The following is a 12,043-nucleotide window of genomic DNA, read 5'->3' as shown; positions in this document are numbered from 1 at the left end:
TCACCATTGTGTAGATTATGTAAATAGTATTCAAGTCATGTTGACTTTAACTAGATATGCAGAATAGGTTGATTAATTGTACATAGATGATGTCTTGTAATTCTGCATAAGTGAAATGAAGTCAAGTGCCAGTTTGCTACCCGACGGATAACCTACAATGAAGTCGACGGATGATCTAGGGCTCTAATTCGAGCCGAACTTTTTTGAGCTCGACTCGAACTCGACTCGATTAACTCGGCTCGACTCGACTCGAACTCGTTATCGAGCTCGAGCTCGAACAAGATTTTAGGCTCGATAAAAACCTCGAGCCGAGCCGAGTTTTTTTGAACTCGACTCGAGCTCGACTCGATAAACTCGAACTCGAGCTCGACTCAACTCGAACTCGAACTCGGTTAATTTTTTATATTTAATTAATATTTTTATTTTTTATACATGTTATTACTTATGTTATTAATATTACTTATGTTTTCTATATTTTTATTTTTTTCCATTAATATAACTTGATGCTATTTTTATTTGTTATTTACATGATTAATGATATTTTATTTTACTTATATTATTAATATGACTTATGTCTTTCTATATTTGTTATTTACATGATTGATAATTTTTTATGGATATGTATATATATTTTGATATTGGTAGTCCTTTGTCACTTTGTGTATATTTGAGGGGACCCCTTCCATACTTTTATTTGTTTGAAAATATTTGCATTTGTTTTTTTTCAATCGGTTGCTTCAAAGTTCAGATGTCTTCCTATATATTGTCCCTTTTTCTACCCAAGGATGTTTTTTTGGTCAACCTTAATATACTAATCATGTCTTCCATAACCTCATTACGATTCTACCATATTTGATTAACAAACTTAACATTTAACACTGTAATAGTGATACATAAATCCTGAAATTTAGTGTAGTACTGTACTATGATTGTAAAAAGTAACAATGTCACTACGCAAATTAGAATATTATATCATCCACCACATAATTAATACTAGCATAAATCCCGTGCGATGCACGGGTTTCCATTAATATTTTAAATTTTTATTTATCAAGTTATATTATATTTTTAAAATATTTATATAAATATATAATGATTATAAATTTATAATAAAAATAATAGAATAACATGTGGTCATAATTTAGTAGAATATATAGACTATTTCTAGTAGTTTAACAATTTAGTAGTTTAGCACACATGTAACACTATTATTTATATCTTTTAATAATAGTATAAGTTGTATTCGTAGTTTAGTAGGATAAGTATACTATATTTAGTAGTAGTTTATTAGATATATAACACTATTTATCTATTTTTGTAATAATCAAAATTAGGGAATTATCGTTGAACCAAACCGTTGAACCAAATTATCTCTATTCCGGCTATTATAATATAGTATAGATTTTATAGAAAAATAATAAGTTATTAATTTGAAAGAGTAAAACAAAAAAGAATCAAGTTGGAGTTGAAGCAAGTAAAATTGTTATCAAGTTTCGTTTGATTTTATTTTAAAATAAAAAGGACAGTTACGAATTTTACATCAAATAATCTATTCAATATAGGGTTTCTATCTTTTTGTTTAAATCATGAATCTATAAAATATTCCTTTATTTTAGATTCAAAAGTTATCATTTATTTCAAAATCTAACGGTCCTTTATAGTAATAATGTATTACTACTATATTGATATTTTATTATAAATTCGATTCATACTTTTGAAAGTTGTCTAAATTTTAATTGAGATGTCAACTAATTAGATCTAAATTTACAATTTAGTGATAAGTTAATAGGTATATTATACAACTATGATATAAATTACACCAATTTTTTTTTTATTATGATGTATTGCTGTTAATTAAAATTATTATTTTTATAATTGTTATTATTAATGATTTAATGTCTATTGCGTACTTTTGTTTTAAAAAAGATAAAAATTACTTTTCTCCCCCGAGTCCCGACAATAATAAAATTATCATTTTACTTTATTTATCATATATATAAGATATATAATATATAATATAGAAAAATAAGTATATTTTTAAGAAATATGAAGATAGAGTTAAACAAAATTAATAACATAAATGATTTGAAAAATTATACTAACAAAGGTGTTGTTATTTGTTTTCTAGTTTTTACATGTATTTGAATATGTTGTTAGATTTACCTCAGAACGCATGTATGTTATTTTGAACATTTATTTATTGTTATTAATAGTGAAACTAATGTTTTTAAATTATAAGTCAAAATTTCAAAAAAAAATATTTTTACGAAGGTAAAAATAAAACTCGAATAACTCGATAAGAACCCGATAACTCGAAAACATGTTAAAATCTCGATAAACTCGTAGGCTCGATAAACTCGACAAGGACTCGATAACTCGAAAATATGTGAAAAAACTCGATAAACTCTAAAACTCGTTAAAAACTCGTTAAACTCGAAAACTCGTTGAAAAACTCGTTAAGTTCGAAAACTCGCGAACTGCTCGAACTCGGCTCATTTATTACCCGAGCCGAGCTCGAACACACAATTCAGACTCGATTATTTTCAGGCTCGACTCGACTTGATAAAAAAAAGATCGAACTCGATTGTAAAAAACTCGAACTCGGCTCGACTCGGCTCGAATTACAGCCCTAGGATTATTAAATAGACAACCCGACGGATGATCAATATCTCGACGGATGATCATGAACCCGACGGATGAAGAATTCAAACATCAGTTGACAATGACAACACAGTCACATGCGTCGAGTGGATGCAAATCGAATGCGGTAGCCTATTCAACTGGGTTTCGAGAACAAAGAAGCATTACCATTTTCATGCTATTATGAAGATTCAAAGATGCTGGAATAGAGTAATAAAGTAGCATTGTAATAGATTAGATAGTTTTTGTTTTATTATCTTGTCTTATTACTTTGTAATCTTGGTGATATATAAACCAAGAATTAGCAAATAGAAACAAGTTTCTGAGAAACAACTAGAGAAACATTTGTAAGCAGAATTCTTAGCATTTCTCTGTATTCTCAGCAATTCAATATTTGTAAGCAGCTGTGAGCATTCTTGCACACATGGTTCTCTCGATATATAATATATATCTCTGGTGGAATTATTCAAATCCACCAGAAAGTTTTTAAAGACTCTTGTTTTTAATTACTTGTATTTTGATTCACTTAAGTTTTATTCCGCATTGTGCTAATCAATACACTTATATTTATATTTGAGTTAGAATATTTTATTTCAAGAAAAAGTTTCAAGAATTCCATTCAACCCCCCTTCTGTAATTCTTGTCATATTGTTAAGGGACTAACAATTGGTATCAGAGCAAGCTCTTAACTTACAAAGAGTTTAAAGATCAAAACAATTTAGCAAGATGAACAAGAAGGATGTTGGATTCAAGATTCCTTTTCTGGATAAAGATAATTACCATCATTGGAAGGTAAAGATACATCTTCATATGCTTTCTCAAGATGAGGCCTATATGGACTGCATAGAAAGAGGCCCTCATGTTCCAATGAGAGCTGCAACAGAAAACGAGCCATCAGTCCCCAAGCCAAGGCATGAATGGTCTGATCCTGACATTGAACAAGTTAGGAAGGATAAGAAGGCCATGAATATCCTGTTTAATAGAGTTGATGGAGATATGTTTGACAACATTATCAACTGCAAAACTGCCAAGGAAGTTTGGGATACAATACAGATCATCTGTGATGGCACTGAGCAAGTTACAGAAAACAAGATGCAGCTCCTGATTCAGCAATATGAGCATTTCCATAATGAAGAAAGTGAGTCTCTCACTAACATCTTTAGTAGGTTTCAGAAACTACTAAATGCTCTAAAGTTGCATGGAAGGGTCTATCAAACTAAAGATTCCAATCTAAAATTCGTTAGATCTCTTCCAAAGGAATGGAAACCAATGACAGTCTCATTAAGAAACTCACAAGATTGTAAGGAGTTTACTTTGGAGAGACTGTATGGCATCCTGAAAACCTATGAGCTTGAAATAGAGCAGGATGAAAGGATGGAGAGAGGAAAGAAGAAAGGAGGATCCATTGCACTAGTTACTGAGTTGGAAAAGGAGAAGGAAGTGAAGATGGAAGCTGTTGAATCAACTTCAAGGGTATGTGAGAACAAGGGCAAGGGGCTCGCAGTAGAAAGTGAAGATTCATTGAGCCAAGATGACATGGAGGACATTGTTGAGCACCTAGCATTTCTTTCCAGGAGATTTTCCAAGCTCAAGTTCAAGAAGAACTTTGGAGCAGCCAAGCCAAATAGAAACATGGTGTATAAATCAAAATTCAAATGTTTCAAATGTGGCTTGGCAGGGCATTTTGCCAGTGAGTGTAGGAAGTCAGATTCCAGTAAGAAAAAGTTTGAGTCTGTTGATTATAAGCAAAAATACTTTGATCTACTCAAGCAAAAGGAAAGGACTTTTATTACACAAGAAAATGACTAGGCAGCAGATGGTCTGGATGAAGATGAAGATGTCAGCTATGTCAATCTAGCCCTAATGACCAAGTCTGATGAGACAGAAACAAGTTCCTCAAGCAATCAGGTAATTACTACAAACCTTGCATATTTATCTAAAGCTGAGTGTAATGATGCCATTAATGACATGTCTACAGAGTTATATCATTTGCGTGTTACACTTAAGTCTCTTACTAAAGAAAATGCTAAAATCAAAGAAAACAATTTGTTTTTGAGTGAGAGGAATAATGTGCTTAAGTCCTTGAAAAAGGAAGAAATTTTGAAAAAGCAACTTGAGTGTGAACAAGAGGTGATTAAGGCATGGAAAACATCCAGGGATGTCCATGCTCAAATCACCAAAGTTCAAGGAATCGAGTCTTTCTGTGATGAAGCCTGGAAAAAGAACAAAGAGAAACTAGAACCTAATTTGATAGATGGACTGCTAACAGATGTAGACTCGACGGATGATGAGGATCATCCGTCGGATAACAAAAAGTGTTATCCGTCGAATGATGAAAATCATCATCCGTCGGCTGTGAGCAAGCCCATCAGTAAAGCCAAACTAGTTAAACTGAATGAGAAGTATGGGTCTGTTTCCAAGAACTTTGTTTCAGGAGAGTCGAGTCAAGTTAAGAAAGGGAAAAAGGCTAATATTGATCACATGACTGTCAAACAGTTAAGTGACAGACTTGAAAAGATTGAAGTAAAAACAGAGACTAAAACGAAAAACAATAGGAATGGTAAAGTAGGGATTAACAAACACAATAACTACACACCTGATAAATATGCTCTTAGAAAAATCTGTGTCAAGTGTGCTAGTGTAAATCATCTGTCTGTTAATTGCAAATCTGCCATGCTTACTTCCATGTCTGTGCAATCTCAATTTCCTATCATGAATGCCATGCCTCCCATGCCTGTTAATGCTATGTCTACACAGAACATGAATGCACAGTTTGCTAATATGCCATTTGCACCTAATCCTTATTATGCTGCATATAGTATGCCACAAATGCCATTTAGCATGCCTTACTGGAATAACATATTTACACACAGCATGCCATTTCCTGTTAGTCATAATATCCATGATAATTTTGTTGCAATGAATGGTTTCAAAGGCCCAACTCAAATGACTAAGGATGAATCTGAAATTCCCAAGTCAAATGAGATAAAGCCAAAGAAATAGAAAAAGAAAGCTAACAAGGCAGGACCCAAGGAAACTTGGGTACCAAAATCAACGAGATTTGATTTTGATGTGTGCAGGAAAACAGAAAGAATCTTTGGTACTTGGATACCGGTTGTTCAAGACACATGACTGGTGATTCTACCCTGCTCACAGAGTTTAAGGAGAGAGCTGGCCCAAGTATTACTTTTAGAGATGACGGCAAGGGTTTTATTGTGGGATATGGCTTGATTTCAAAGGGCAATGTCATCATTGAGGAGCTTATTTTAGTGGATGGTCTCAAACATAATCTGTTGAGTATCAGCCAGCTTTGTGATAAAGGCAATTCAGTAACCTTCAACACAGAAGCCTGTGTTGTGACTAATAAAAGAAGCAACAAAGTGGTTCTCACTGGTGTGAGAAAAGGAAATGTGTACCTAGCTGATTTCAACTCATCTAATGCAGAATCTGTAACTTGTCTTCTCAGTAAAGCAAGTCAGGATGAAAGTTGGCTATGGCAAAAGAAGCTATCCCACTTAAACTTCAAGACCATGAATGAGCTAGTAAAGAAAGAACTGGTCAGAGGATGGACTGTGTGGATTTTTCTAAGGATGGACTGTGTGATTCCTGCCAAAAGGGGAAGCAGATTAAAGCATCATTCAGGAAGAAACTTGATTCAATAATTGAAGAGCCTTTGCAACTGCTTCACATGGATTTGTTTGGACCAGTCAATGTATTGTCAATCTCACGGAAAAGATTTTGCCTAGTAATTGTAGATGATTTCTCAAAGTTCTCTTGGACATATTTCCTAAAGTCTAAAGATGAGGCTAGTGAAATCATCATCAATCACATAAGGCAAGTCAATAATCATCCTGATTCCAAGGTTAGAAGAATCAGGAGTGACAATGGAACTGAGCTCAAGAATTCTGTCATGAGAGCATTTTGTGAGGAAAATGGGATTCTGCATGAGTTTTCAGCAGCAAGGACTCCACAACAGAATGGAGTAGTGGAAAGGAAGAACAAATCACTTATTGAAGCTGCAAGGACAATGCTTGAAGAATCTAAGTTAACAACATATTTCTGGGCTGAAGCTGTAAATACTGCATGTTACACTCATAATATTTCTCTGGTTAATCAAGCAAGATGCATGACTCCCTATCAATTGTTCAAGAACAAGAAGCCAACTCTAAACTTTCTTCATGTCTTTGGATGCAAATGCTATATTCTAAGAAATCAAACTGATCAAAATGGGAAGTTTGATGCTAAAGCAGATGAAGGAATTTTTGTTGGATATGCTGTCGGTAAAGCATATAGAGTCTACAATCTAAGAACCAACATTGTTGTGGAATCAATACATGTTGTGTTTGATGATAAAAAGATTGAAGGACTGAAAGATGGAGATTACCATGAGAGCCTCAAATTCAACAATGTGGAGATGGTTAGTGATGACAGTGATGATGAAAGTGATCAAGAAATAGTATATAAGGATAATGCAGATAAATCTACTACCAATAAAGCACAAAACTCAACATCTGTCGAGTTGCATAATGCTTCATCCGTCGGGAGGCAATCTGTGTTATCCGTTGGGAGACAACCAGCTTCATCCGTCGGTACTCAAAATTCACCATCCGCCGGGTTATCAAAAGGAGCAGGAAGTCAAAATAGATCACCTATAGAAAGTTCCCCTTTCTCAAATCAAAGATCCACAAACTCAGGGGGAGTTTTTAACAATCAAAACTCAATCACACATCAAGACAACAATGAGGTTTCTTCATCTAGAGCTAATCTACCTCAACAAAGGAAATGGACAAAAGACAACCCCTTTGAGCTTATCATTGGTGATGTTTCTTCTAGAGTTCAAACAAGAAGAACAACTCAGGAAGAATGTCTATACAACAGCTTTCTTTCCAAGGAAGAACCAAAGAAGGTAGAAGAAGCTTTGTTGGATCCTGATTGGATTTTAGCTATGCAGGAGGAGCTAAACCAATTTGAAAGGAATAATGTATGGAAGCTGGTGCCCAAGCCTAAAGGAAAGAATCCAATAAACACCAAGTGGGTATTCAGAAACAAGATGGATGAAAATGGCATAGTTGTCAGGAACAAAGCTAGATTGGTTGCTAAGGGCTATTGTCAGCGAGAAGGAATAGATTTTGATGAAACATTTGCTCCTGTTGCAAGACTTGAAGCCATCAGAATCTTCTTAGCCTATGCAGCCCATGCCAATTTCAAAGTTTATCAAATGGATGTCAAAAGTGTCTTTCTGAATGGAGATTTGGAGGAAGAAGTTTATGTCAGTCAACCTCCTGGTTTTGAAGATCCAAATTTTCCAGAACATGTCTATTATCTTCTGAAAGCACTTTATGGACTGAAGTAAGCACCTAGAGCCTGGTATGACACTTTATCAAAGTTCCTTTTGGAAAATCACTTCACGAGAGGTATTATAGATAAAACTTTATTTTTCAGAAATGTTAATGGCTCTAGTATACTTGTTCAAATTTATGTAGATGATATTATTTTTGGCTCTACAGATGTGAAACTTTGCAAAAAGTTTGCCAAATTGATGCAAAGTAAGTATGAAATGAGTATGATGGGAGAACTAACTTACTTTCTTCGTTTACAAGTTAAGCAAGTTAGTGATGGAATATTCATTAGTCAAACTAAATATATTTTTGATCTTCTAAAGAAGTTTGATCTAATGGATTGCACATCTGCAAAAACTCCTATGGCTACTGCAACTAAGCTTGAATTAAACACTACTGAAAAGTCTATGGATATTTCAAGTTATAGAGGCATGGTTGGCTCACTTCTGTACTTAACAGCTAGTAGGCCAGATATAATGTTTGCTACATGTTTGTGTGCTAGATTTCAGGCTGATCCTAGAGAATCTCACTTGATAGCTATTAAGAGAATTTTCAGATATCTCAAGGGAACACCAAACCTTGGCATTTGGTACCCTAGAAATTCTGGTTTTGATCTAACTGGTTATTCAGATGCAGATTATGCAGGTTGTAGAATTGATAGAAAGAGTACAACAGGAACCTGTCAATTTCTAGGAAACAAGCTTGTGTCTTGGTTCAGTAAAAAGCAAAATTCAGTTTCTACTTCTACAGCTGAAGCTGAATATATTGCTGCTGGCAGTTGCTGTACACAGATTTTATGGATGAGAAATCAATTGCTAGACTATGGTTTGTAAGTTGAGAGGATTCCTATTTTCTGTGATAACACAAGTGCAATTGCCATCACTGAAAATCCAGTACAACATTCAAGGACAAAGCACATAGATATCAAGTACCATTTCATAAGGGAACATGTAATGAATGGTACTGTGGAACTGCATTTTGTTCCTAGTGAGAAGCAGCTTGCAGATATCTTTAACAAGCCACTGGATGAATCCACCTTTTCAAGGTTGGTAAGTGAGTTAGGTATGCTTAATTACTCTTAAATCTATCTGAGTTAATTTGCAAGTTGAAATGTAGCCAGAAATTTAATTGATTTTTCAGTCTTGGATGAAATTTTGGCTAAGTCAAAATTTACATCTCGATGGATGACCCTTATCCATCGAGTTTGGTCATCCGTCGAAATACAATTTGCTAATAAAAATCAATTACTTTTCTGGAAGATTTTATGTCTCGACGGATAACAGTTTATCCTCATCCGTCGAATTGTCTTAATCTCAGCCGTTAATTCCCTGTACATTATCCATCGAGTATACTTACAGTTTGTAAGCATAACACGACGGATAATGGGTGGAATTTTTACAGTTTATTTTTAAACGGCTATTTTAGGAAATTTCTATTGGTCACTTTATTTTACTTTATTATTTTTATCAGTTATTTTTGAGCTAGTATAAAAGCTTATTTCATTGCAATTGCTTTTCTTTTATCATTCTCAATTCAACTACTCTAATTTCATTCTCTCTCAAAGCACTTACTCCCTTTCTCTTCAAGCTCTTATTCTTTAACAATGGCACCTGTTGTAAAGATTATGTCTCAAACTGGGTTCATTTATGAGAAGAACAATTTTACTGCATTAGTGAACAAGGGTATTCAGCAATCGGATGACTATCACAAGATGATGGACTTTGTGAAAAATTGCAAGCTCAATTATGCCATGCTGGAATCACCCACAATATTCTGTGAAGTTGTTGAAGAGATGTGGACCACTACTACCTATAACTCTACAGATAAGACCATCACTCTAACCATCAAAGGTAAAGAATTCTGTATAAATAGTGATGTGATAAAAGTATGTTTCAAAATTCCTGATAACAATGTGACTTTACCACACACTGACACTGATATAGTCAATATGCTCAATTCCATACACTATGCACTTCCTACTTCTAAACTGAGTGATATTAGGAGAATGGGTCTTAGGAAAGAGTGGAGTTTCTTGTGTGATGTAGTTACAAAGGTTTTCTCAGGAAAGATCAGTAATTTTGATTCAGTAAAAGTAATAACCCCAAAAATTTTGGACTTTTTGTAAACCTTATGAATAGTGATTTTGCTGATTATGCTGAATAAGAAAACTTTTCATGGCACACAATGTAGCAGTTCTTTTATTGATATTCTGAGGTCTTATTAGTACTCTATATGGTATATAAGTGTATGTAAAGATCGTCAGAATCCAAATCCGAACACTTTGATTTTTCCCGAAATCCACCAGATACCGAAAGAATTGAGTATAAGGTAACATGATAAAAAGGATTTAAATTCAAGGATTTTTAGAGAGGATCATAAAATGAATATAAAATATTGAGAAAGGTTTAGGGGAACCTAAGTAATAAGATCCCAGGTATGATCCCTCAAACGATAAGCGATAACAAAAGTTAAGTGAACCGTATAACAGATAAGCGGTCATTAGCCAAGTAATTAGGGGTTAATCAAAGAGGTTAGTGGATGATGATGTCATCACACCAACAAGAAGAAGACAAGTGTAAGAGGATGACATGAGAAAGATGACATAGGCATGGTGACATAAGCATGACAAATGGAGGGATTGGTTGGTTGATTGTGAGCCACACAATTTTTACCATGGTAACAATCTAATTAACAACAAAAGGAAGTAACCAAGCTAAACACCACACAAATCATTTAATCAAACTAGAAACATTTTTACTTCACTTTTTCTTCCCTTGCTCTCGGCCAAAACCAGAGCAGCAACTTAAAACTACCATATCTCCTTCAATTCTCACTCAAATTTTGTATTCTATAGCTCGTTGAAAAGGTATTGAGATGGACTACAACTCTTGTTCACAAGTCTCGTCCAAATAAGCATGGTAAGACCCTCATTTTTACAGTTATTTAAATCGGACTTTTAGAAACTTCAAAACCTAACTTTGTGTTCTTGATTTCTTTGGAAAGATCAAGCTTGTAGGAGGTTAGATTAAGGCTCCCTAAGGCTTCCTAGCAACTTAACACCTATCAAGGAAGATATCAAATTCAAACCCTAGCTTTGATTTTATGATTCCATTAAATTTTATTGAAGCATTGTTAGTATTAAGGCTTGATCTTTGATTATAAGTAGTTTTGGTGGATTTGTATTGGTTTTGAATATTGGGTCTTTGATTGGTTGGATAAATTGGTAAAACTTGGAGTTGGGGACTGAGTTTGTAATATGATGGTTGAATATTGTTGTATTGGTGGTTGTGAGTGAATTGATGATAATTTAGAGTGTTAATTAAATTGGAAATCACGTAAACATAAACGTCATAATGCCCGATTTTCGTTAACTGTTCTGTTCTTAACTTTAGGACCCGTGAACACACTGAAAGATTCTAACATTTGCCATGTTTAGATAGTTCATGTTACGAGCTTCGTTTTGATATGTGGTTCTCTTGAATCCGATGTACGGTTTAGGAGAAATGACCATTTTAAGTAACGGCATTTCGCGAACAAACCATTACCCCTCGCCTTACTTTGAAACCTTGGTTAAGGCCCTTAAATGACTAATTGGAGTATGAAACAATTATGTAAAGTGGACTAGGCAGTTGGTAGGGTATTCGCGAAAGCGTCGCCTTAAAATTTATAACGGTTAATTTATTAAAAATGGTGGAGCCGAGGGTACTCGAACGACTTATGTGATTTGTTAAGCGTAAAAATGACCATAAGCAAACGTTAGGGTTCAATTGGTTAAAGTCTAGTTTCTTAAGCGACCGTGGTTTAATTCCGGCTTATGTTATTGTTCATAGGTTACCAGACCCACTCTAAGCTTAAGTCTACCCCGGAGCACTCAGGCAAGTTTTCTACCCGTTATACTGTTGTTGTGATGTATATATGTATATGCATTATCTTGTGATAAGTGCATTATTGTTATTAGCAAATTTTGCGATATATTGGAGCATGTTGATATGATATATATGCATGCCTGTTTCATAATCTTGATATCTAATTGTTGATTCAATTGCTTATAAGTTGCATAATAC

Source organism: Apium graveolens, chromosome 5 (assembly GCF_009905375.1).
Source record: "Apium graveolens cultivar Ventura chromosome 5, ASM990537v1, whole genome shotgun sequence".
Classification (NCBI taxonomy): Eukaryota; Viridiplantae; Streptophyta; class Magnoliopsida; order Apiales; family Apiaceae; genus Apium; species Apium graveolens.
Note: the sequence above shows the minus strand (reverse complement) of the source record.